Genomic DNA, 26214 nt, shown 5'->3' with positions numbered 1-26214 from the left:
GGGTAGGGGGTAGGAAGGAAAGCGTGGAACAGCAGCTTCCGCAAAATCTTCCTTGGCACCTCTTTGTGGACATGGCTCCCCCGCAAGAGAGGAACATGGTTTGGTTTGGTTTGGTTTGGCTAAAGAGGAGGCCAACATGGAAGCTAAAGACTCATGAGAATGGTCAATGACTGGTTCTCATGGTTTGTCCTCTCTTTTGTCTCAGGGTGAGTTTGGGACAAGTCAACTAAGGCCGAGAGGGACATCCCTTCTTGGAAGGATTCTCCTACCTTCAATGTACTGTGTGTGTGACCTCGAAATACCCCAAACTCCCCTGAAGGCTGTCCGTGGAGAAGCCAAACTGGCTGCTTTCCCATCATTATGGATACTTTTCTTGAGGGACCTCTTGAGAAGTGTTTAGGGAACCTCCCAGCATCTTCCAGAACAGAGTTTGCGAGCAGTACAGTAAATGAATGCCCCTTAACTTCCTGGTGAAATCCTGTAACTTTTTATACCACAAATGTTCCAGGCAGTGTGTTGCACTACAGCCTCCAGGCAGCAATAATTGCAGAACAACTAATAAAGCAAAATACGGTGGTACTTTGGTTTATGAACTTAATCTGTTCCGAAAGTCGATTCTTAAACCAAAGCGTTCTTAAACCAAGGCGTACTTTCCCATAGCAGCGAGGGACTCAACATTTACAAATGGAACACACTCAACATGTTCTGCTTCCAAGGCAAAGTTCACAAACCAAAACACCTACTTCCAGGTTTGCAGCGTTCTTAATCCAAGTTGTTCATAAACTAAGCTGTTCTTAAACCAAGGTACCACTGTAATGCGGGGTTGACGGACCTTTATAAATCCACCACTAATGCATTTTACTGCATTAATGACATGCTGCAGAATAAACCTTGCAAACAACACCAGTCCAGAGAGGTCCACACATACCTGCTGAAGATGTTGGATTCCAGGTAGGTGTCTGTGATTGGCAGGCTGTGTGATGCCTCTAGATTCACCAGGTGGGCCATATATGAACACTTAAGCTAGTTCTATAATATACAATATACCTGAAGGAGCATCTCCACCTCCATCGCTCTCCCCGGACACTGAAGTCCAGTGCCGAGGGCCTTCTGGCGGCCCCCTCGCTGCGAGAAGCCAAGTTAGAGGGAACCAGGCAGAGGGCCTTCTCGACAGTGGCACCCGCCCTGTGGAACGCCCTCCCACCAGATGTCAAAAAGAAAAATAACTACCAGACTTTTAGAGGACATCTGAATGCAGCCCTGTTTAGGGAAGCTTTTAATCTTTAAGAAATTAGTGTATTCTAATATTTCTGTTGGAAGCCGCCCAGAGTGGCTGGGGAAACCCAGCCAGATGGGTGGGGTATAAATAATAAATTATTATTATTATTATTATTATTATTATTATTATTATTATTATACAAGGATATTTCTGTCATTGCCTGGTCAGCATAGCAGTACCTTCCCAGCTTGTTTCACCAGGGAACGAGATGGGAAATCCCCATCCCAGGTCCAGTTTTTGGGTACTGCTGCCTACAGCTTAGCTTTGACAATTTCATTCTTTAATAATAATAATAATATGTGTGTGCGCGTGCACATAGCAACAACAACATTGATATTTTGAACAAATGAACAAGCACACCCGCAGCGTGCCAGATTTCCTCCTTTTTTCCCTTCTTGACATTTTTATTTTTTTAAAAAAAGGTACACCAAACCACGGGTCCATTTTCTCTTTATGACACACATTTGAAAAATCTTCAACATTACGTCAACAGCGAAGCATGCAGCTGGGGCTCAAGGCTGTCTGTCTCCCGTCCCCAGCTCAGCTCAGAGAGCCGTAGCTCGCCAGCGCGAAGGTTTCTCGCCCTGCCAAACTAAGTAATTAAAGCCTCTATCACAGTCTATAAAGATGTGCTCTTCTAGCAACAAGGAGAAGGGAGAGGCAACGTCGGAGGCAGTTGCAGGCCCTGGCTTCTTGTTTAGGGCTAAAGGACCAAGGATGGGGTAGGAAAGCTTCGGCATGGGTGGTTTCACCGCCTGAGGCAAAATGGGAAGGCGCTGCCCTACCCTCACTGAAGCCTCCCTTACCATGGTTGCACAGTGAGGCCCACAAAGCAGCGACAGCAATGGCAGGTCCCAGCAAGATCTTTTGAGATTTCTGCAAGATCTCATGATATCTCGCCGGAAGCCACCGCCACCACTTCTCTGCTGGGAATGGTGGTGGCAGGGCTTCTGCCGTCTGAAGCAGCTACCTTAGCCTGCCTCATGTTTGGGCCGGCCCTGAGCCTCCTTTTTGAATATTAAAACCACACATTTCGCAAGCATACTGTTACACACCACCTCAGTCTACACATAGTAAGAGACCCTGAGGGTTTCAAGTTTCTTAAGGGTGCTGACTGAGAGTTGTTAGGAGCTCGCTATTTCCCTCAGCTAGGTACAATTCCCCGAGTGGTTGAACAATCGACCCCTCTTTACAAGGAACTCAGGATATTGTATCTGCGCATAGCTGCCAAGTTATCCCTTTTTTACAGGGATTTTCCCTTATGCTGAATAGGCTTCCTCGCAAGAAAAGGGAAAACTTGGCAGCTATGTATCTGCGTGGGGTGAACTGGAGCCTCCTCACAACTCTCAGCACCCTTAACAAACTGCAGCTCCCAGAATTCTTTGGGGGACGCCACAACTGTTTAAAGTGGCACTGTAGGGCTTTAAATTCATGGTATGAGTGTGGCCTTTGTTGCCGTTTTCTGCACATCCTGTGGTAGGAGCATATCCAGAAGAAAACTTGGTGGGAAGTGCACTTAATCGAGAAAGAGAATCACATTGTAAAGGATTTCAGGTGTGGGTGTTACGTGTTTGATACATAGCTGTCAAGTTCTCCCTTTTTTTAAGGGGAATTCCCTTATGCTGAATAGGCTTCCTCACGAGAAAAGGGAAAACTTGACAGCTATGGTTTGAAAACGCCCCCCCCCCCTGGGAAAAACCTTCCCTTCTGGTTTTCGTTTGGTATACATAGGGATTTATGTGTGCATGCACACACAGAGAGAAATCTTTCAAACATGGGATTCCCCCTTCTTCAGCTTGCCCTGAGTTCTATACAGGTAAAAAGGTTTATCATCGCTGTGCAGTCGCTGGATCTTAGTACAATGAGTGATTTGCGAAGCATTAATTCTCTGGGGCTGGAGACATTTGTTACATGGAAGCTGACTTTTTAACACAGTAACTTTTAATTAATTTTGAAGTGTGGGTATACCATGTCTCTGTAGATCTGACTTAAGTGAATTTAGCAATGAAACTGCAGCTCTCTCGATCTCTCTTTCTCTTTCTCTGTAGCGTCCCATGGCTATGACATAAAATCCTGGTGTTTTTTCAGCCATGCTGTGGGGAAGGGTGATGGAAGTTCTTTTTTCTTTTCTTTTTTGAGAGATCTTCATTGTGAAAAGCAGCAGTATTTTAACAGGATGTTTTCCTTTTAAAAGTAAGAACGCCTTAAATTCATATGCAGTGCTTTTTTTCTGGGGGGTACGCAGGGGTACGCATACCCCTAAACATTTTGTGAATAATTGAGGGGCAGTATTTCAGTATCAGTAGGAAAATTAGAGTACCCCTAAACATTTTTTTAGGGGGAAAGCACTGATCATATGATATTTGCAATGATCGGCTTAGCAGCCCCCTTATCTCTTTCCATAAGAATGCTAAATCCCCAGGGCCCCTTTTAAAACATCTTCGAATCCCCCTAGTGGCCAATGGACCCAAGTGCAGGCACGTGTTTGCCCCAGAGAACCCTCAAGCAAGATTCCAGGTGCCCTCTCTTCCCAGGCTACAGCCGCCAACCTTTTTTTACAGGCCCTGCTCTGCTGCTCTCAACAGCACCCTGATGTGGTGCAGCAACTTTGCAAATTAAACTTTTCCTTTTCTTATACACACAGCTAAACCTGCTTGTTGTGTTGGTGCATATCAGACCACCATTAAAGATGCAATAGCCAGCCCAGCAAATCCCTTATTCCAGACTAGAGTTGCCAGTTTTTAAACACATCTAATTTCTATTAGATTGCAAGCCTGTGGACAGGGATGGCCTGATATTTTAATATGTGTACAGATGAAGAGGAGGGGGGTGCCTTTGAAAGCAGTTTCAGATATTAACGGAGGTGAGGATATTTTGTCTCCAAATCACAAAGAACAACTGCTGGTTACTGTTGCTCCAATTGTTGTTGAAAGGAACAGAAGCCGGCCTGGGCATTTCTTTACGGTCAGCTGACAACCCTGTCCCAGACTGATTTTAATGAAAACTAGTTCTCTCTCTCTCTCTCTCTCTCTCTCTCTCTCTCTCTCTCTGTGTGTGTGTGTGTGTGTGTGTTTTGAAATTTAAAAATACCTTACTATTTTCTTATACAAAAGATGGCAATATTATCTTTATTTGGTCTGGGAGCAGAGAATTTTTAATCTTGATTAAGCACTTATGGCACAGTCAATGTTCTGGTCTTCAAAGTGCCATGGGGTCCTGCTGTTTTTGCTGCTAACATGCTACATCACTGGAAAGGTGATTAGGGAACTCTAAATAGATTTTTTGGGTGTGGTTTTTTTAATTGCTTGATTTTGACTTCTAGTCTTTCAGTAACCTTGACCATGCTTTCAGAGGAAAGCCCTGTCATAGTGGCTTATAAATATAGGGTTCATTCAGATGTGAGGGTTATAGAATCATAGAATTGTACATTTGGAAGGGAACCTGAGGATTGTTTAGTCCGAACCCCTGCAAGGCAGGAACATGCAGCTGTCACATACGGGGATCGAACCTGCAACCTTGGCGTTCTCAGCACCTCATTCTAACCAACTGAGCTATCCAGGCTTATTTGAAAATAGATCTCCAAGAAACCAGCAGAACTAACTTCTAAACGGCTGGGTTTAGAATCAAAGTTACAGTGTGTCGTCACTGTAATATGTTAGCAAGTGTGTTAAGCTTTTCACTTTGCATGGCTTTGTTTAGTGTCAGATTCATATCTGGTTGTGCACCCCCTCAGGAGGGGGGGTGTTAACAGGAGGGGGTGTCTTTTTCCCCACCCCACCCATGCAAAGGTGCTTACACCTTGGCCCGAGACAAATTAGGAATGGTTTAAGGAGGACTTCAGTCAGTGTGAAACTGGCTTGAGAAACAAATACTTCAACAGTAGTACAGTGGTACCTCGGAAGTCGAACAGAATCCGTTCCAGAAGTCCATTTGACATTCGGAAACCAAAGCATGGCTTCCGATTGGCTGCAGGAAGCTCCTGCAGCCAATCGGAAGGAGTGGAAGCCCCGCCGGATGTTCAGGTTCCAAAGAACGTTCGCAAGTTGGAACACTCACTTCTGGGTTTGCGGCGTTTGGGAGCCAAAACGGACAAGTACCAAAGTGTTCAGGATCCAAGGGACGGCTATATTTTATGACAAAGTACAGCATACATATGCATTCTGTGTGAACACGGATTAAACACCCAGCACTGACAGTGAATGCATAGTAAACAGGAGTGTGGACACAGCCAAGGACTTGCAAAGAGTTCTACCATGACCTTGGAGCTACCTACTTCCTGGTCTGCCCACTCCAGAGACATCACCTGAGACCATAGCTGCCAAGTTTTCCCTTTTCTCGCGAGGAAGCCTATTCAGCATAAGGGAAAATCCCTGTAAAAAAGGGATAACTTGGCAGCTATGCCTGAGACTGAGCTCTGCTGCCATTCAGACCATTCCTCTTGAGCAGGTGTCTGACTGCCGAAAGCACTGCCCTTTCAATGACTGATAGGATTGGTTATACAAGTTGTGGTTTTCTATGTTTCCTACCCACTCACTTCCAGCAATAGATTCCATGTCTTCAATTCCTTTTCTGTTATCCCCAACCCATTAACATCACAGTCCTATACTTTTGCTTTTCAAAAGTAATGGTTTGCAATAGAGCTTACTCCTAGGTAAGCGAGTGTCTGCCTAAGCGAGCATTCATACAGGTGAAACTTGGAAAATTAGAATATCACCGAAAAGTGCATTTATTACAGTAACGCAACTTAAAAGGTGAAACCAATATATGAGATAGATGCATGACATGCAAAGCAAGATATGTCAAGCCTTTATTTGTTGTAATTGTAATTATTTGTCGTTAGGCGGGTCAATTATAAATGGAATGGAATTAATGAAATGTAATAGCGATGTTTATTTTTGTATTATTGTAACTATTTGTTTTATTACTGTGGAATTTCCAAAAGAAAGCATTTGTTAAAATTAATCAAAATAAAAAATAATAAGATGCATTGCTGAAAGAATTGCACTTTTCAATGATATTCTAATTTTCAGAGATTCACCTGTATGTGTGTCTACTCAGAAGTAAGTCCGACTAGAGTCTTCACCACGTAGGATGCCATTCTAACCATGTCCCATTGAATCCAATGGGCATTACTGTCAGATAAGTGAGATTAGGGTACTTCCACACTTATTCATTTTTAAATGTGGGATTTCCCACCCATTGGACCACTCTGGACATCAGTCATGCTTTGTGCTTGTGATGCTATCAGGGCAGTGATTGTGCTTTCAATACCATCTGTGCCTTCTGGGAGAAGGAAAAATCCTGAGTTGGTTCCAAATCAGTGGTGGCTGGCGCGCTGGTAGGGCAAAAGGCAGGGAGGCGAACAGTAGGGGGAGCCAGAGCCAATGAAAGGCGGAGCCAACTCATTTGAGTTCCGTCTCTATCCTGCTCCCTGCTGAGTTCCACAGGGACTGAGGAGGAGGAGGAGGAAGCTGGCAGGCAAGGCCACCCTGGGAGTAGAAAGGGAGGCAGGTGGAGGCTGGCTGAAGGCAGACTGAGGTTGGTGGGGCAATGTAGCGAATATTGCTCATTGCTCTGCGGTTCTGTGAAATCACTGGTTGCCATTCAAAAGCAAGCAGGGACCCCTTTAAGATTTGTGCAGAAGAGAGAATTTGCAGCAAGTTAAGTCTTCTGCGGCATGCTGCTCTCGCTGAAGCGCCCTCCACTGCACGAGCACTCAAAGTGCAGGAGCCCTGCCCTCTTTTTCACCTGGCTACCTGAAGCCCACCTGTGGGCCAGCGCTTGTCCCTATGGGGGTCAGATAGGACCTGAGAGCAGTTGTGAGCTGGGTCAGCCACCTGAACCATGAATCGCGGTAACCCAAACTCTGCTTCGAGAAAGGCGGGATTCTGCCACCCGTTATAAATTATGCAGCTCAAGCACACATTTTGCCTTGCATAATTCATTCTGCTTCTCCTGGTCTGGAGAACTCGAGAGGCCTGTTGGATCAGACCAAAGGTTCGTCTCGCCCAGCATCCTGCTTTCCACAGTGCCCAAGCAGATGCTTCTGTGAGGCTCATAGGGCAGGGCATGAAGACCACACACAATCTGAGCCACAGTGACTGGTATTCAAAAGTAGACTGTCTTAACCTAAGCCTGGAAGTTCTGCATGGTGAATAGTTGCCGATTGCCTTATTCCACGTGAATTGGCCTAATCCCCGTGAAAGGAGTGTAAGCCACGGGTCCTCGTTGCTATTTCTTGTGGTTTTGAATTCCACAAATGCTGTTTGCATAGCGCTATAATGTGATTTCCTATTGTCAGTCCTCTTCCTCCTCCAGTGCAATAGAATTTGCAAGCTGGCAGAACTTTCCTCGCTAGGTATCCAAAAAGATACAGAGCCCACTGGTTTCAATTGCTATGGCTTTGGCTGATTTATTTATTTATTTTTAAAAAGCAGGTGTTCCTAAGTCAACCGTTGAGAGTCTGTGACTGGAGCTGTTATTTTTAATATCCCCGTTGCAAAAGCAAACAGGTGTGCTGAAGGATTGCGTGGGTGAGCCCCCGGCAGGTATCTGGCGGAATTCAGTGAGCTGCCCTCGGTGCTCACACCTGAGAAATGAATGAATGGTTTCTGAGATCATTCAGAAAATTAGTTGTGACCAGGGAACCACGTCCCTCCTAGAGGTTCTTGTGGACAGCTGTGTGTTTAGAAGAAATTCTATAGGTGTCGTTTCCCTCCACCTTAGCAGTCAAAGTTGCACCTGTTGAATATGTTATCGTTTTATTTATACCCCGCCCATCTGACTGGATTGCCCCAGCCACTTCCAGCATATATAAAAACATAACATAACATTAAACATTTTTTAAGCTTCCCTATATATAGGGCTGCCTTCAGGTATCTTCTAAAGGTTGTACAGTTACTTAGAATCATAGAATCGTAGAGTTGGAAGAGACCATAAGGGCCATCCAGTCCAACCCCCTGCCATCAAACACCATCAAAGCATTCCTGACAGATGGCTGTCAAGCCTCTGCTTAAAGACCTCCAAAGAAGGAGACTCCACCACACTCCTTGGCAGCAAATTCCACTGTCGAACAGCTCTTATTGTCAGGAAGTTCTTCCTAATGTTTAGGTGGAATCTTCTTTCTTGTAGTTTGAATCCATTGCTCCGGGTCCGCTTCTCTGGAGCAGCAGAAAACAACCTTTCTCCCTCCTCTATATGGCATCCTTTAATATATTTGAACATGGTTATCATATCACCCCTTAACCTTCTCTTCTCCAGGCTAAACATGCCCAGCTCCCTAAGCTGTTTCTCATAAGGCATCGTTTCCAGGCCTTTGACCATTTTGGTTGCCTTCCCCTGGACACGTTCCAGCTTGTCAGTATCCTTCTTGAACTGTGGTGCCCAGAACTGGGCACAGTACTCCAGGTGAGGTCTGACCAGAGCGGAATACAGTGGTACTTATCTCTTTGGCTTAGGGGGTCCTCCATACCCTCCAACATTTCTCAGATGAAAATAGGGGCATCCTAAGGAATAGCGGCATATTCCAGGATTGAATCAGAAATGGGGACGGCTTCTTTAAATCCAGGACTGTCCCTGGAGAGTCACACCTGGACACCTGGAGAGTCTGTGTGTCATCCCCTGGACTGGATGTAGGGAAGAGGGCAGAGCAGGTGAGGGGGCTGGCCGAGGGCCGACTGAGGTGGGTGAGGCGGTGTGCCCCACTTGCTCAAACGGACCAGCCACAACTGTCACTGAGCTACGTGTATCTGTTTCCTTCAAAGGCTGGCTCCCGTAGTGCTCTGCCATGGCGATGAAGCCCAGCTTGGTTGGCGGACGTCAGAGCCCACCCCCCACCCCACTCCCCACCCCCAATGCATCCTTGGGCCTTCCTGACATATGGCTGTAGCTGCCCCTCTTCACTCATTTAGATTCCTTCTTCTCAGAGTTGCTGTTGCATTAACATTTGCCTTTAGGCGTCTCGGAGTTCAGATCGGCGGGCACCATAAGGCCTCCCTTTATTTATTTATTTTGCCACCTCAAACCGCCCCCCCCCCACTTTGCACTACATGCACACACTGCAAGAGACATCTTGCAAAGGAAAAAAAGAAAAGGAGGGGGGGTGGAGGAGAAGAGAGTAAGACACTAGCGGTGCTCATCCTAAGCATGTCAGCATAAATCCTATGCAAGGAAAAAAAGTTCCACAGAGTTCCACAGCAGGAAAGTCCTACTTTTGTTTATGACAACTGTCTGTTCACCTCTCTTAATGATGCTCTCACATTTGCATCTTTTTCCATTTCAGGATTCAGGGGAGTTGTTAGCATAAATCCTATGCAAGGGGAAAAAGCGGCATGTGACTGATTGTTTACTTTATAAGACCGCTGTATTTTCCCACACACAGGAGACACTGTAACTTGATCTCCTGTCATGCGATGTTTCTTTGTTCTGTTTTCTACTTTCACTTTTGACTGGAGAGTGATGAAGTACTACACACTTAATAATCGCTCTCTAATAAACGTAGTTAAAAAGCTACGATTGTTTGCTGTCTTCTTTACCGAAGCCAGTGGCAAGAGGAAGAATATTGGGCTTTACACCCCGATATTCTAACAGACCCCCGTGGTCCCTTCCAACTCTGTAATTCTGCGGTTCTGTGTCTACTCAGAAGCGAGGCCCACTGAGATCCATGAGACCTCTTCCCAGGTACAATGTGCTTGTAGGATCACAGCCACATGGAAACAGTGTCCAGAAGCTGCTGAATCTGGGTTTAGATCTGAGGACTGAAAATGCCCCATCATCACCCCCTCCAGATTGCCCCCTCCAGATTCTCTCACCTTGTTTGCGTGGATGCCAGATGAAGGGGTTGCACACAGTGGTAATGGCAGCTCTGTCCCCTTTGGATGCTGAGCAGCTGTGCCTTTTAGAAACTATTCTGCTCTACCCACTGACTGCTACTGCTGCTTTCATCTTTTTCGCACACCCCGCTTTTGTCGAGCAATGGAAAGTTTTGGGGTTGAGGGGGAAAGGTGCTTTTCTTACATGGTCAGTTACCTTGGGAGAAGGAAATACCAGGGATTAAATGGCATTTTCATGCCATCTGTTTATTTACAAATATGCAGGCTGCACATAAGGAAGCAGGGAACCGTGCAGGCAGACACGGCTCATCTTCAGGTACCATTCGTTTCCCCCTAAAAGCAAACACCATGCCCGCAGAGTAATGGCTCCTTCCTGCTAGCCAGCTGCAGCGTGTGCACATGCGTGTGTGTGTGCGCGCACACACACACACAGGACTTCTATCTTCTTTGCTGGCTGCATTCCAACTGCCCAGGGTGTTTCTCCTCTGAGCGCCAACCTCACCTGGAGAGATCTGGGTGATAACTAGTAGCCACCAACCACCAATGCTCATTAAGGAAATGCAAAAACCTTAGAGGAGGGGATATTTTTGCATAGCGAATTTGTTTTCCTTCACCTTTTACAAAGAGATTTCAGAGCAACCATTCCGGGATCAGATTTCTTTGGGAGAGAGAAGACTCAATGATCATTTCTCCACAATCCATTTACTGTGCAAAGCATTGGATTTCTACAGGCCTTCTGACGAGACACTGCTTCTGTTGCAAACATAGTGCATTTCGCACAAACCAAAGTAATTTGGGGCTGGGGGGCAGCGGGGAGGTTATTTACCCACCCCCTACCCCAAGAGACAGGGACGCGGGTGGCACTGTGGGTTAAACCACTGAGCCTAGGGCTTGCCGATCAGAAGGTTGGTGGTTCGAATGCCTGCGATGGGGTGAGCTCCCGTTGCTCAGTCCCTGTTCCTGCCAACCTAGCAGTTCGAAAGCACGTCAAAGTGCAAGTAGATAAATAGGTACCGCTCCGGCGGGAAGGTAAACGGCGTTTCCGTGCGTTGCTCTGGTTCGCCAGAAGCGGCTTTGTCATGCTGGCCACATGATCCGAAAGCTGTACGCTGGCTCCCTCGGCCAGTAAAGCGAGATGAGCGCCGCAACCCCAGAGTCGTCCGCCACTGGACCTAATGGTCAGGGGTCCCTTTACCTTTAACATAGCAAAATATGTCTTTGTTCCCCTTTCTTTCCTTTACTTCTAATAATGTAATATACATATATTTAGGTGTGATATAAACATGCGAGGGAAATGTTGGATATGTTTCTGTAATCCATCTCTCATATAGACTACAGTTGCCTCTTCAGTGCATCCATTGAAAAGGAGAGCGGAAGACTCTGACTGAGAGGAGAAGAGGTCTGTTGAAGTACAACTAATTTTTTAAAGCTGTCTTGACTGTGAATGCAGCACACAGTGCAACATGCTTAAGATAAAATGTACATTATTTAGGTATAGAAATAATAATAATAATAATAATAATAATAATAATAATAATAATAATAATAGCAATAGCTGCTTTCTAGATAAAGTGGTGCCAGAACTCCCCAGAACACCCTTGTTCTTTTATAATGGGAATGGCGCCCACCTGAGAGGTGCCGGAACTGAGCTCCAGCGAATTCCAGCTGGAAAAAAGCTCTGAAAATAACAATAATTCTTTAACAGAGAGAAGAGCAGGGCCTCTTGCTGGGGTAGGGGATTATATGGCCCTGGAATTGAAGCGGGGGGGGGGGGGAGAGACGGAGACAGGACACAAACCTAGCATCCTGTTCAAGGAAAGATTCCAGTCTGTTTTCTCTGTTGTCTCTCCTTGTAAGGAAGGATGGAGGGCACAAGGTCAATTAAAGGTCAAAGGAGGAGCATTGAGGAGGAGGCAGATAGAAGTTCAAATGTGCATCAAAAGGGGTGGAGGGGGGGGGAAGAATTGATGATAACGCAACATCACAATCTGTCAGCAAATGAGGAATGAAAATAATGCTGCGGAACGAGCACACACACACACACACACACACACAGCACAAGGCACATACCAGGTTTTTTTAAATTAAAAAAAACTTTTAAAAAAGAACCTTTGGATGGGTGCAAAACAGCAGCAGTAAGCAGTTAAACTGAGACACAAAGAGAGACGGAGGGAGCACACAGCAAGGAGGTGGTGGGGAGGAGGAGGAGGAGGAGGTGGGGTGGGGAGAGAAGAGAGAAAGTTGGTCCCAATCCAAAGAGTTAATGTTGCGCACCATGATCGATTAGATGTCAGATGTGATTTCGAACCAATACAAGATGAATGGCATAATTTTCCTGCGCCCATTTTCCGACAGAATTAAGAATCCATTAGCTAACACAATTTTTTTGGCAACTTTAATAAAAAAGAGCCAATAGACATTTGCGGCAAATGCTCCCCGAGGTACCTTTCAAAGATGTGAATAACCTTTTATTCTCTCTCTCTTTCTCTCTCTCTCCTCCCCCTCCCTGTCTTTTTCTCTCTCCCCCCCCCCTCTTTCCTAATCTTTTTGTAACTGCTTTCTCTAAGAAATTGCCTGGTACGGTTCTTCTGCCTTGCCCACCTCACCAGTTGTGTTTATTTGAATAATTGGGGTGGGTGGCAGGCAACCTTCTCTCTTGTAACCACCAAGCATTCTTCACTGAACAATACTTCTAAAAATAGGGCAGGGCGGGCAAGAAGCAGTTTGTGATTTTGGGGTGCGACGGGGAGGTGGGGGGAAGGAAGGAGAAGAACCAGCCAAAAGAGATTCTCCGAGCTTGCTTGGAAGATGAAGCTTCCCAAAGAGGAAATCTCCAACCACAACACAATGATAACAGATTGAGACCTCCCAGGCCTTCTGAAAATTCATACAACCTCCCTGTCTACTCAGCAATTTGCCCTTGAGGAGCCGGCAGTCTGAGTGGAAGGAGGCCAACCTTGTGAAATTGGATTCATCAGGATTTTGCTTCATTTTTCCTACAGGTTTTGTGTTTACTAGAGCACCCAGAATAAGCATTGACTTGATATGCCCATGTCAAGCTTCCTCACATGCCATTGTGCCACACGAGTGCCAGATTCACAGTTTTGTGGAGCCGAGGACAAGATATTCTCAGTGGACTCTCTCCAAATTCTCCTGCTTTTTCTGTCCTCCCTGAGCACTCAAAGTGAGAATGAGTTATGGGGTTGGAGAGATAAGCCCTTTGATCTACCTTGCTACCCAATGGGTCTGAAAAATGCAATATGAAGTAATCATAAGGAAAAGAAGGTTTAAAAGCATGTGCGGAGTGCATTTCCCACAGACTTCATTTAACCCTCTGTTAGGAAGAATGACTCCCCTGTCAATGACTTTCAGTTTGGCACAAACTCCAGCACTGAAAAGCTTGTGGTCTTGAACCTTGGTCGTTTTGGGCTGCATTTGAGGAATGAGAGATTTATGCAGTGGAGGGCCAGAAAATAATCAGGAACTCCTAATCATATCTGGTAGCAGTCAAAGGCCTCTTGTATGGGTGAGTACATTAGCCAGCCTCATTTTCCTGTGCGGGTATAGAGCCCAGAAATACAAGAAAATGTCGTTTGAAACCAAGGATCATAAAAAGATAGCTTGCTCTCCTCCCGCCCCCACCCCACCTTTGTCAATGGTATTGAATGACTGGCTTTAGGGATAGAACGGAGCTGAATTTTTGCAAATTTCAAGCAAGTCCTTCCTCTTAGCATTTGCTTGCAAAAACCTGAACAGATATCCTCCTAATTTGCCTTTTTTTAAGGTTTTATTTTGGGTTTTTTTCCTGCTAAACTGCCAGTACCACACAACAGAGGCAGCTGTGTGATGGCTAATAGTCTGTGCAGAGAACTCTGCATACATTGTGTTCTGCACACTATCACCAGCAGGGCTCCTTCCTGGCCATTTTGGGGGGGGGGGGCAGGTGGGTGTTCAAATTCAATACACATAAAATTCCAAGGGCACCACCTCCCAGGTCACAAACAGGGACTTCCGTGTCAGAGCTGGTTGCGCACATGATGTCTGAAAGATGCCCTGCTCTTGTGGTGGTGTCAGTCACAAAGAGATGTCAGCTAAGAGTCCTGTCCATTGGGCACCCAATTCTCTGCTTCCTATGCAATTGCAGCCACTGACCCAGAAATGCAGGCAGCCCAAGTCAAGAACATTAACACCAAAGCCCACAATCCTCTTGGCCCATGGAATCAGGTGATTTCAGGGAGCCAATCCCACGCCACTGCTCACTATAAAGCTATACTGTGAGACAGGCATCCCCAAACTGCGGCCCTCCAGATGTTTTGGACTACAACTCCCATGATCCCTAGCTAACAGGACCAGTTGTCAAGGATGATGAGAATTGTAGTCCAAAACATCTGGAGGGACGAAGTTTGGGGAGGCCTGCTGTAAGACCTTCTGTGTACCTACAGCCTAGGTCGACGTATTGACTGCCTTAACCCAACGCCAGCTACTTCCCTCTTGATACTTGCCACATGTCTCTCAGCCTAACCTACCTCACAGTGTTGTTGTGGGGATTAAATGGGGTCAGGGGGAACCATGCAGTCCACCTTGAGCTCCTTTGGAGGACAAACGGTGGGCTATAAATGCAACAGGGCAGATAAATAAAATCTCTAGCTGTGGGGCTGGCCTTTGCCTGCAATCAGACCAAGGCTCCAGACAATTCATTCAGATGCTTGACAGTTAAGCCAAAAGGTGGCATGGCAGGGCGATTCTGCAAGTCACAAAAGTGTCTAGACTTTGACCTTTTTAAAAATAAAATAAAATACTGTATATTCCTGCGTATAAGACTACTTTTTAACCCAGGAAAATCTTCTCAAAAGTCGGGGGTCGTCTTATACACCAGGTCGTATTTCTTATACGGCGAGTACCGTATATCCCAAACTCTATATTTTAACTGGAAAAGTTGGGGGTCGTCTTATATGCCCAGTCGTCTTATACGCCGGAAGTCTTCTAACTTTCTAGTTCAAAATTTGCACTGTTGGAAGAAAACCAAGCAAAGGCGCAGAAATTGTACTGATTGGCAGGAAATGATTTGCAGGACGTCTGCATTTGGGAAGAGGGAATGGGTAAGTTGGAACAGGTGTTGTTCCTTGGGGTGCTTCCAGACTGGGAAGGTTTCACATGTGGCCTCAACCACCATCAGTAGCCCAGTCTCGGGCTCTGCCTGTGATTTTTACAATGCAGCCCTGGTTTTGACAATGCTGCTAGCCACATGACCCAAAGCAGAAGAAAGGATTTGCCGAAAGAAAGGCCAAAAGAGGACACAGATTAGCCTACGTTTTGCACACACCAGTTTCGACGATAATTACTATTACCTATGGAAACACATCACGGCTCACCATCGAGGAGGAGAGGGTCACCAGGTAACCTTCTCTGTGCCTCCTCAGTCTGGCAGGTGCCGCTAACAGGTGAGAGAGGCAGCTTCACATTGCCATTGGCTGTGGGCTCCAGTACTGCTGTCCTCCTTGCCTTCTGCTCCACCGGTCCTTCAAATAGAGGACTTGGCTCTGTCAGCCCCTCGGATAGAAAACTGTCCTCTGTCAAGCCGGACACTGGGCTTAGCCGAAGGAAATAAGTTTAATCAGTGGTGTTACAAGACCCCTGGCAATGTTCATGAGGCCTGTCGGAGACTGACTTCAACTAGCTTACATAGCTTTGAACATGGAACGTTAAGGAAGGCTATTTTAATGTTCTTTTCCTTTATTGGGTGTGTGCCTTTCTTGCAGGAATGGTATCCTCCTAAAACCCACCTGATTTCCCCCTTACCCCACCCATCCGCCAGCCTTTCGTGACATCTGTCCGATGCGGTGGTGTCTCTGGGTGCGTAGCTCCAGATTCCTGCCACCAAAAAGGATCAGAATTAGGATTATTGTCACATCTGTTTGGAGCGGGAAATGTGATTAATTTGGCAGGAGTTCATTTGCTCTTTTTGCGGGGAGGGGGCCAGGATCATATTGCATCCCCTGGACTAATCTGACCGGCTCTAACTTTAAATAGGCTTAATTGTTGCAGTAATCAAAGGGGAAGCCAGGTTAATGTAATTATTTGAAAGTTGTATATGTTTCTCTTTCTCTCAATTACTTTGTGGTGGGGGTTATGGGGGCTGGCAGAAAGATTTATAGTCCTGTGGAGTTTAATTAGGAGCAGGCAAGAGGACTGAGTCACCTCTCACTTTCTTCCTGGGTGAATTCTGCTTTCTAGGGCTTTGGCTTAGTCACTCTGACCCACTTCTCTCTGAGAAGGCATCCCTCCAGAAATTTTCTGGTGGGGGGCAAGACATCCATGATGATTTCTGCTGGGTTGGTTGTGCACGACCTTGCCTTTCAATACTGTTTGAGCCTGCAAAAGTTTAAGGTTGGACAGTTACTACTACTCTGTTTGCAAGCAGTTCATGCCCTGCTGAAATCCTGCAACTGTTTATACCACAAATGTTGGGCTTGGTTGTTCGCTCCAGAAGGAAATAATGCAGTCACATGGGGAAAGGATTTCAGAGCAACTAAAGCAGAGCAAGGTGTGGACCAGGCATCCCCAAACTGCAGACCTCCAGATGTTTTGGCCTACAACTCCCATAATCCCTAGCTAACAGGACCAGTGGTCAGGGATGATGGGAATTGTAGTCCAAAACATCTGGAGGGCCGAAGTCTGGGGATACCTGGTGTGGACTGTCCAGCATAAATCCAGCACCAATGTACTCTTTTGAACCACCCTGAGACCTTCGTGTATAGGGCGGTGTGTGTGTGTGTGTGTGTGTGTGTGTGTGTGTGTGTGTGTGTAGTGACAACGACCTGCAGACCTGCAAGACATATAAGTGCCCATGTGCATGTATAAACACACACAATCTGGAGGGGCACAAGGGCTACTTGTGCCCAGGCTGTCAAACTTCAGACTGCAGGGGGATGATGGCATGTGCTGTGATGGCTAGCGTGTTGGACTAAGACCTAGGAGACCAGGGTTCGAACGAATCCCCATTTTGGCCATCACACTCCCTGGGTGACCTTGGACCAATCACTGCCACTCAGCCTGTGGGGGTTAAATGAGGCGGGGAGAACCAGGACTTTTTTTATACCAGAACTAGCTGAAACTCTTGGGTTCCATGATCACTGCAGATGGTGACAGCAGTCACAAAATTAAAAGACACCTGCTTCTTGGAAGAAAAGCAATGACAAACCTAGACAGCATCTTAAAAAACAGAGACATCACCTTGCCGACAAAGGTCCGTATAGTTAAAGCTATGGTTTTCCCAATAGTGACGTATGGAAGTGAGAGCTGGACCATAAAGAAGGGTGATCGCCGAAGAATTGATGCTTTTGAATTATGGTGTTGGAGGAGACTCTTGAGAGTCCCATGGACTGCAAGAAGATCAAACCTATCCATTCTGAAGGAAATCGGCCCTGAGTGCTCACTGGAAGGACAGATTGTGAAGCTGAGGCTCCAATACTTTGGCCACCTCATGAGAAGAGAAGACTCCCTGGAAAAGACCCTGATGTTGGGAAAGATGGAGGGCACAAGGAGAAGGGGATGACAGAGGATGAGATGGTTGGACAGTGTTCGCGAAGCTACCAACATGAGTCTGACCAAACTGCAGGAGGCAGTGCAAGACAGGAGTGCCTGGCGTGCTCTGGTCCATGGGGTCATGAAGAGTCGGACACGACTAAACGACTAAACAACAACATCAAGCTGGAACTCAGTTCCAGCACCTCTCAGGTGGGCACCATCGCCATTCGAAGAGAACGAGGGAGGTGTTTGTGGTGAGTTCCGGCACCTCTCTTTCTAGAAAAATAGAGCTGGGGAGAACCATATAGGCCACCTTAAGCTCCTTGGATAAAAAGTTGGGATATAAAAGGAGTACCGTAACTAAATGATAATATTAAACAGTGTGGACAGAGAAACATTGGGATTGAGGCAGAGTTCAGTTGAAAGTCCAGTGTATGGATGACTGCGTACCAAAGCACCTGTGGGGGAAGTGGATCTGTGTGACCCACATGTGCATGAACACTCTGGTGCATGCACAGCTCTTGGCCTCTGGAGTGGGGGGTGGGGAAGAGAAATGGTACACTTGACTGTTCCTTGTCTTCCTCTCACCTCCCAGCTACATTCTGATATGTAGACTTTATCCTTCACCACCACCACAAGCTGGAATAATGAATGCTGTTTATAGGACAGTTTTAAAATAATTAATTAAAAACCGATTTGAGGTTTAAGCCAATCTTAAGGGATTAGAAGAGATGAGACTGTCACAGAGGACCAACATCTGCTGTTGTGCTATGGTGGGCTCGCTGTCCCTCTTTGGACATCTGGCACACAGCTGGCCTCTGCTTTAATGCATGATGGGTGATACCGAAATGGAATAGACCCGGGGTCAGAGCTGATTCAGCTGGCCTTTTTGGGTTTGGAAGGAAAGGGTTGAACTGGCTCAGATTGCTGACCAGGGCCGGCTCTAGGGGTAGGCTGGGTGGCGCGGGGCAGCAGGGCGGGCGGGGGGGGCGCTGCACTGCGAAGCCGCGTGAAAATCACGCTGCATGCTGCGCCCGCCCACCAGCTACGGGAAGAAACGGGGCGGGGGCGGCGGAGCGATCCACGCACCACGGCGCCAGGGCGCCCGACCCACTTAAGACGGCTCTGTTGCTGACCATCGCCATTTATGTTCTTCGTGTTGAAGCAATTATCTGAGGCCTTTGCTACAGCCCTGGGGAAATCAAAGGGATGGCATTTCCTAGCAAAAGGGCAATGGGTATATTTTGTGCATGCTCAAAGGGCAGGTTGGCAGGTGCCCATCCTATCAGTTTGCATTTCTTAGTGCAGAAAGTATTGATCTGATGTGTGGAGATCTTTCCTGTTCTGATTAATACAAGAGGATTCTAGAAGCTTCTCTGTGTGAGAGAAGCAGGTAGAAGGGTTATGATTGTTTGGGTTATACCTTCTGGGAAGCTGGCTTGAACTAGTTCTCTTATCTCTTTCAAATAAGGTCATGCGGACTATAAATATAGGCCAGAAGGAGTCTGGGATTTACTTTCTCTTTCTATCGCCCTTCCTTCTGGTGTGGTATTCTGTACATAGTATGCTTAGTGTTAAGGTTTAGTCTTGTTATAAGTTTATAAGTTGTTGTAAGTGCTGCAACTGGATTTCTTATGGACTGTGCCAGTCCTGAATGTATTTGGATTTCTGACCATTACACTCATTCAGCACAAGTAAAGCTCTGCTGGATGAAGTACTATTGTAGTTGTTTAGTCGTTTAGTCATGTCCGACTCTTCGTGACCCCATGGACCAGAGCACGCCAGGCACTCCTGTCTTGCACTGCTTCCCGCAGTTTGGTCAGACTCATGTTCGTAGCTTCGAGAACACTGTCCAACCATCTCATCCTCTGTCGTCCCCTTCTCCTTGTGCCCTCCATCTTTTCCAATATCAGGGTCTTTTCCAGGGAGTCTTCTCTTCTCATGAGGTGGCCAAAGTATTGGAGCCTCAGCTTCACGATCTGTCCTTCCAGTGAGCACTCAGGGCTGATTTCCTTCAGAATGGATAGGTTTGATCTTCTTGCAGTCCACGGGACTCTCAAGAGTCTCCTCTAGCACCATAATTCAAAAGCATCAATTCTTCGGCGATCAGCCTTCTTTATGGTCCAGCTCTCACATCACCTTGCCAACAAAGGTCCGTATAGTTAAAGCTATGGTTTGCCCAGTAGTGATGTATGGAAGTGAGTGAGTGAGAAGTACTATTACCTTTGGTCTATTTTTGGAAACTCTGCTGCATGTTTAAGGTTTTCCTCCACACATTGGCATGTCTACCATTTGATTTCTTGCCACTCAGTGCAACCGCTGTTGATAACTGGCAGCCGACTGTGTACCTGACTTTATTGGAGAGTACAGTGGTACCTTCGTTTAAGTACACAATTGGTTCTGGAAGTCTGTACTTAACCTGAAGTGAACTTTCCCATTGAAAGTAATGGAAAGTGGATTAATCAATTTCAGACGGGTCCACAGAGTACTTAACTTGAAGTGTACTTAACCCGAGGTATGACTGTAAATGGTTCTGGAAGTCCGTACTTAACCTGAAGCGACAGGTCTGCGGAGTACTTAAACTGAAAGTACTCAAACCGAAGTGTACTTAAACCGAGGTATGACTGTATAGCAGGGGTCAGCAAACTTTTTCAGCAGGGGGCCAGTTCACTGTCCCTCGGACCTTGTGGGGGGCCGGACTTTATTTTGAAAAAAAATATATGAATGAATTCCTATGCCCCACAAATAACCCAGAGATGCATTTTAAGTAAAAGGACACATTCTACTCATGTAAAAACACCAGGCAGGCCCCACAAATAACCCAGAGATGCATTTTAAATAAAAGGACACATTCTACTCATGTAAAAACATGCTGATTCCTGGACCGTCCGTGGGCCGGATTGAAAAGGCGATTGAGCCGCATCCGGCCCCTGGGCCTTAGTTTGGGGACCCCTGCTGTATAGCATTTCAGCTACCATAGAGCTTGGAGATTTAGTTTTGAACATATATTTGTTTTTGTTTTTATTTTAACTAAAGAGAATTAACTCCCCCAGTCTGAACAATAACCCTCAGTGTCGTTCAAAAAACAAACTCGAGGCAGCTTGCAATAATAAAAAAACTTTTCTCTATGGTATCTGTGGTGTCTCATTTACAAATGCATGTCCTACCTTGGTCTTACACACATCTGTTGAGGAAAGTATATACTTGAACCAGCCCAGAGGAGAATCCCTATCATCATGTTCCAGGGTGAGTAAGAGATCCTCTCCACTCTACTTACTTGGTGTCCATTTCTAAATAAGTTTTGTTTTGTCTACCCTAGCAGTATACAGCTTGACTCACTTACAGAAGCTGTCTATTTTGCATTGTGGCAATGAAGCCTCTGGTGCCATTTGGCTGAGCTGTGTTCTAAAGTGAAAGCAAAAGGTGTAAAGGGGGAGATGTGGGGAAGAGAATGTATAAATCGAAGACTATCCATTATTCATTCTCTGTCACCTAATCCATGGTGAGAGGGTTGTCTGTGATCCATGCCAAATTCAGTTTTCATATCTGAGTGAAAACTGGGTCTCTCCAGTACAAATCCAGCACTCTTGCTGTCAAATATCAAATAAGAAACCTTTATCAGAATCACGTACTGCTAGTGTATGTCAGTTAATCAAGCATTTGTTCAAGTATCGGCTTGGACAGATATCTGAATATCATGGGAATATCTGCGGTATATTCTGAAGAGAAATTTTGAGCAGAGTTTATTTGGGGGGGGGCAATCCCTTCCTAGCTGCAGTAGAAAGCGAAACTGATGGTGTGATTTCAAATTCCTCCCACTTCATTCATCCCATGAGATCTAGAAACTTCAAGTGAAAGTAGAGAGAGCCTGATTTATGGGATGGCGTCTGCAGTTTGTTGGCACAGCTCACGCAGATCTGTAGATCTCCCTGAATACATTCAGAAGATTATGTGCAAAATCAATCCAGTGAGGAAGTTGAAGTAAGCGTAAGATGGGGAGGGGATTTGGGATCTTGTAAAACTGGTTCCGTCTGCCTGTATGCAAAGGCGCTGGGTGAATATAGTGTGCACCCAACACACACACACACACACACACACACACACACACACACACACACACACAAGTCTTATTTTTCTGTGCTCTCTCAGTGCTTGACGAGATTGTTGCCATATTAATGGGATTACAGCTGAAATAACAGATGTTAACTTTGCAGTGGAAGCTCCAGAGATATTCAGGGAGCTTAGAACAGGAAACGGGTTTAGTCACCTCCTGGGTTTCAAGTTACACACAAACACAAGCGAGAAATAAGCTACCAGTGGCAGTCTGTGCCCTTTTGTCAACAAGGATCAGAGGGGAAGGGCAGGGTAGGGACAGAGCTTGCGAGGAGCCAGGAAAAGACGAAAGGATTAAGAGGGTCCAGCTCTCCAAAGAACGAAATCTGTGAATATCACAGATTTGGGTGGAAATATTCACCATCCAGAACTGGCAAGTGTTGCTTGTCTCTGTGCACATTCACGTAGCCAACAGGTGAGTTGTTGAGATGACCCTGAATATTCACAAACATTCAAATGACATGGGGAAAGGGCAAGGTTCAGTGATGGGGTGCTGCTCAACACTGCAAGCAACGTGAACATTTGGTCGTTTGTTGCAGGCAAACTCGCACAGGACTGAGGGACCAGAGGGGGCTGTGTGCTACCTCTTCTGAAAAGGAGAGAAGGATAAAGGCCGGGGCATGCAGTAGTCAGGATGTTTGGGCCGAGCAATTGGGTTGGAAGGGAGGTAGGAAGAATAGTGAGCAGAGAGTTCAGGAGGTTGGTTGAGTAAGAGCAGATTTGGAAGTGGGAAGGAGGTAGGGGGTGCTGGAAAGTGGTGCTGAGGTTGCAGCATGAAGTTTGGAGAACCAATGGCCCATGTGGGAGGTCGTCGCTCAGTGGTAGAACTGAGTTCTGCATGAAGAAGGTTCCATGCCCATCTCCAATTTAAAAGATCAGGTAGCACATGATGTGGAATTTCCCCGCACAAGACCCCAGGCTGAGCCACTGCTAGAGGAGAAAATACAGAACTAGATGGATAAAGTCTGACATAGTAGAAATCGATATGGTTGCGTGCATCCCAGTCTCAGAGCAGAGAGACTCCAGGGGTTCCAATGCTTACCAGTGATTCAATTTCCTTGGAATAAAGGTCACCAGAGAGGAGACTGTGGTATCTTTAGGATAAATGGCTTTGTACAACCTGAGCCTAGAATGGAAGGTCTCACAGCATTTGCACCCCAACAGATTTTGCTTCCCCTGTTTCTAGAGGGGGCCCCAAAGGCATAGCTTTGTGGTCAGCACACAAGGCAAGTCAGACTTCTTGTGTTTCTTTTCAGCTTCTAGTTCAGGCCAGACTAAAACAAACAAACAAGGCTACAGGCTCATCCACGCTTCTGCTTGTCCCATACCTACGTAGAAAGCATGGGCCTGAGCGGTTTTCAGCTTGTCCCATGCTTTCCCTGGGGAAGATCTGCTCTTTAGTGCTGAATCGGAGGAAACGTCAATTCACAGAAAACCCAGCTGAACTTTGCTCCAGTTCAGCGACAAAGAGCAGGTTTTCCTGGCGGAAAGTGACAGGAGCAGTAGAAGTCTGTCATGCAATACTGTGTCCTGATGCATTCCACACACACCCCAAACCGACTTCAATCCGAATTAAGAAAAAGAGCCAACCTTGCTGTGTCTTGTGAACCGCCCTGGGATCTTTGAATGAAGGGTGGTATACAAATAATAATAATAATAATAATAATAATAATAATAATAATAATAATAATAATGGGGAAGGAGTGGAACCTGTTACCTGCCCTTGACGACCCCGGCCCTGAGGATGCAGCTCATCCCTATTTGCATTTCTCCATCTGGGGTCCCAATCCTTGGACAAAGAGTGTCATGGAATGGGGGAAACTGGCTTTTGTTATTTGCGTGTAGGAATGTGGGTACCTGTGATGTGTAACTCCACAATATGAGACCTACGACAGACCAGACCCAATCCGGAACGTCACAACAAACCAGAGCCATCACTTTACTTCACAGGAAGCCATGCCAGGGTTTCTCATCTGTGTGTATACTGGATAGGTGGGCCGAGGAGCAGGAAGCACAGATGAGTCAAACCCCACTTGATCTTTCATGACTGAGACCTTTAGCATTGTTCTTCTTGCTACTCCCACCTTTCCATGGTGCTCTTCCAAATGTAATTGGCCCCCATTGGACTTGCAACCAGCCAAATCCCCTTCCCACTCTGAGCTCAAGAGTGTTGGCATAAGACCCCATGGATTTTGCTCATCGGATGAACTACCGAGAGTGGAAGGGAAGAAAGGGAGAGGGCGATGGAAGGCTGACAGAGATGCAGCCAACTCATTTCAAAGGGATCTCTTTTTTTGCCTCTCATTCTTCTATTGGTCACTGTCTGTTTACAGACCTGCTCTATCATATACAACCAGAGCTATTCCATTTAGGTATTTATTTTCTATTGCAATCTGTAGCTTGGAAAATTGGAAGGCAGCTAGCAGAAGAGGCACCATATGCTGGAGAAGCCTCCTTCTTGAGCAAAGGAGGGAAAAAACACACAACATCGAGCAAATGGAAGCAAAGTAGTGTGTAAAGGTAGAAAGCCCAGTTGGCTGAATGGATGATACCATGTGATCCCTGTTTTGAAACTGATTGAGCCTATTGAGATCAAGAAGATTCCCATCCCCAGGCACAGGAGCTCCGTTGTTTCTGGTAAATAGCAAATAATTCAGGAGCAAAATGCTATTTGCAATTAATTATTTTCTTACATTTATAATCCCACCTTTCTCCCATCATGGAATCCAATGTGATTCACAAGCACCCATCCAAGTACTGGCCAGTCCTAGATCTTCAAGGTGGCCTCCTCAGCTGCCTTCAAACCATACCTCATTCTGATGGTTGGGAGACGTGTGTGAGAGGAGGGTTCTTACGTCATGTGGGTGTACACAGAGACATGTTGCCCACTACCAAATCCCTGTGAGTGAGGACCAGGCTACCATGGCCAGAGGGTGGGCGCCCACCCCGACACCAGTCATGGATGGGACCTGTTGGCATGTGCTTCCCTAATAGGTGTTCACTGTAGAATGACCACTCTTAGTTCACTCTGGCTGTGCACAAATGACCGCCTTAAAACGCAGTTAGCTTGTTCTTTTCCTCAATTCAGATTGAAGTATGTTGGGGGGGGGTGCATCAAAACAAAGTGCTGCATAAGAAGCCACAGGATAGATCTGGATTGTTGCTTAACATAGTGTATACACTACCCAAACCAGCGGCAGGAGGGCTCTGGATGGAAAGTAAATGGGTGTACACAGCCGCTTGCTTTTTTTTAATGGAACATCAACTTCACACCATCAGATTGTTCCCCTGTGGCTCCCCGGCAGTTTTTCTGTCTCTTTTGAGACCACTGAAAATCCGACACTTTTGGAAAGTACAGAAGAGTAGCACAAATGCCATAGGTGTGAGTCACCTTAGCACAGCTCTTCTGTCTTTTTGAAGAGCCCTGGTTCTGGAGTGTAAACCTAGCTCTACACCCCTAAACTTTGACAAGGAGCGCCATTTCGGTTCTTACATTTTTATTTGATCTTAATTTCTGCTAAAGTAATTTTTTGCCAACTTTATTCTTTTCTTCCAAAATAGGCCTTTTAATATTCATGCAATAGTGCTTAGATGGGAGAGGGGATGTTTCAGCACATATCTTTAAAGTGGGTTTTAAAAAATAATAATGAACTGCTTTGGTGTACTGCCAATCATTCACCCACATGGCTATGTCACACCCATGTGAAAAAGAACATACAGTGGTGCCTCGCTTAACGAATGCCCTGCTTAATGAAATTTCCGCTTAACGAAAGGATTTCTTGAGCGGAGGTTGCCTCACTAGACGAATTCATTTTATGAAAAATTCGTCTAGCGAATCGCGGTTTCCCATAGGAATGCATTGAAATTCAATTAATGCGTTCCTATGGGCAAAACAAAATTCAAAAAAAAATTCAATGCATTCCTATGGGATTCGCTAGACGAATTTTTCGTTATAAGAAAAGACCCGTGGAACGAATTAAATTCGTCTAGCGAGGCACCACTGTAGTGGGATGTTGATTAGACTGGCCACCACTTTGTCTCCTAGAGAATATCATCTGGATACATTGTTTTTCTTCTCCTCACTGATACAAAGAGGATCATTACAGAAACTGTACCTACATTTCTATTGAGCACAATGAAGATACAAGGAAAACCCTTACCCAAATAAACGTGACCGTGTTTTCCTCTCTGCCAGAGATATTCCATAAACTTGTGTCTTGTTTTATATGATCATGGATGTCTACATTTTATTGTGAGGTTTATTGACCGGCTGCTTCTTCATAGGTGGGCTGGGTCTGCTAGAAGGGCCTAGACTGAGGGCTGTATTTGCCTTCCTCCCGGGCCTGCGGTTCCCCATCCCTGAACTAGCACATGTGAAGGGCGAGTCTCTAACCCCCAGACAGTGGTTCCCACTGTGCTTTCAGCAAAATCGGGATTAAACCTCCAGTTTCACAAAAGATAGGG

General features: G+C 46.0%; 1 protein-coding gene across 3 annotated transcripts in view; it reads left to right on the top strand.

Annotated features, from left to right (window-relative positions):
• Positions 1-25946, top strand: part of CDK12 (cyclin dependent kinase 12) — a 117112-nt gene extending 91166 nt beyond the window's left edge. Inside the window, exons 16-17 of one of the 3 annotated variants that reach the window (XR_015946677.1) lie at positions 206-3472; positions 9561-9790. The gene's annotated coding sequence lies outside the window, so the exon portion shown is untranslated. Of the gene's footprint in view, positions 1-205; positions 3473-9560; positions 9791-24149 lie in introns of those variants that run through there. The other 2 variants (XR_015946678.1, XR_015946679.1) reach the window with 2 other exon arrangements.
• The last annotated feature ends 268 nt before the right edge of the window (positions 25947-26214 follow it).

This window comes from Zootoca vivipara, chromosome 12 (assembly GCF_965207765.1).
Source record: "Zootoca vivipara chromosome 12, rZooViv2.hap1.1, whole genome shotgun sequence".
Lineage (NCBI taxonomy): Eukaryota > Metazoa > Chordata > Lepidosauria > Squamata > Lacertidae > Zootoca > Zootoca vivipara.
This window is presented reverse-complemented; position numbering and strand designations above follow the sequence as displayed.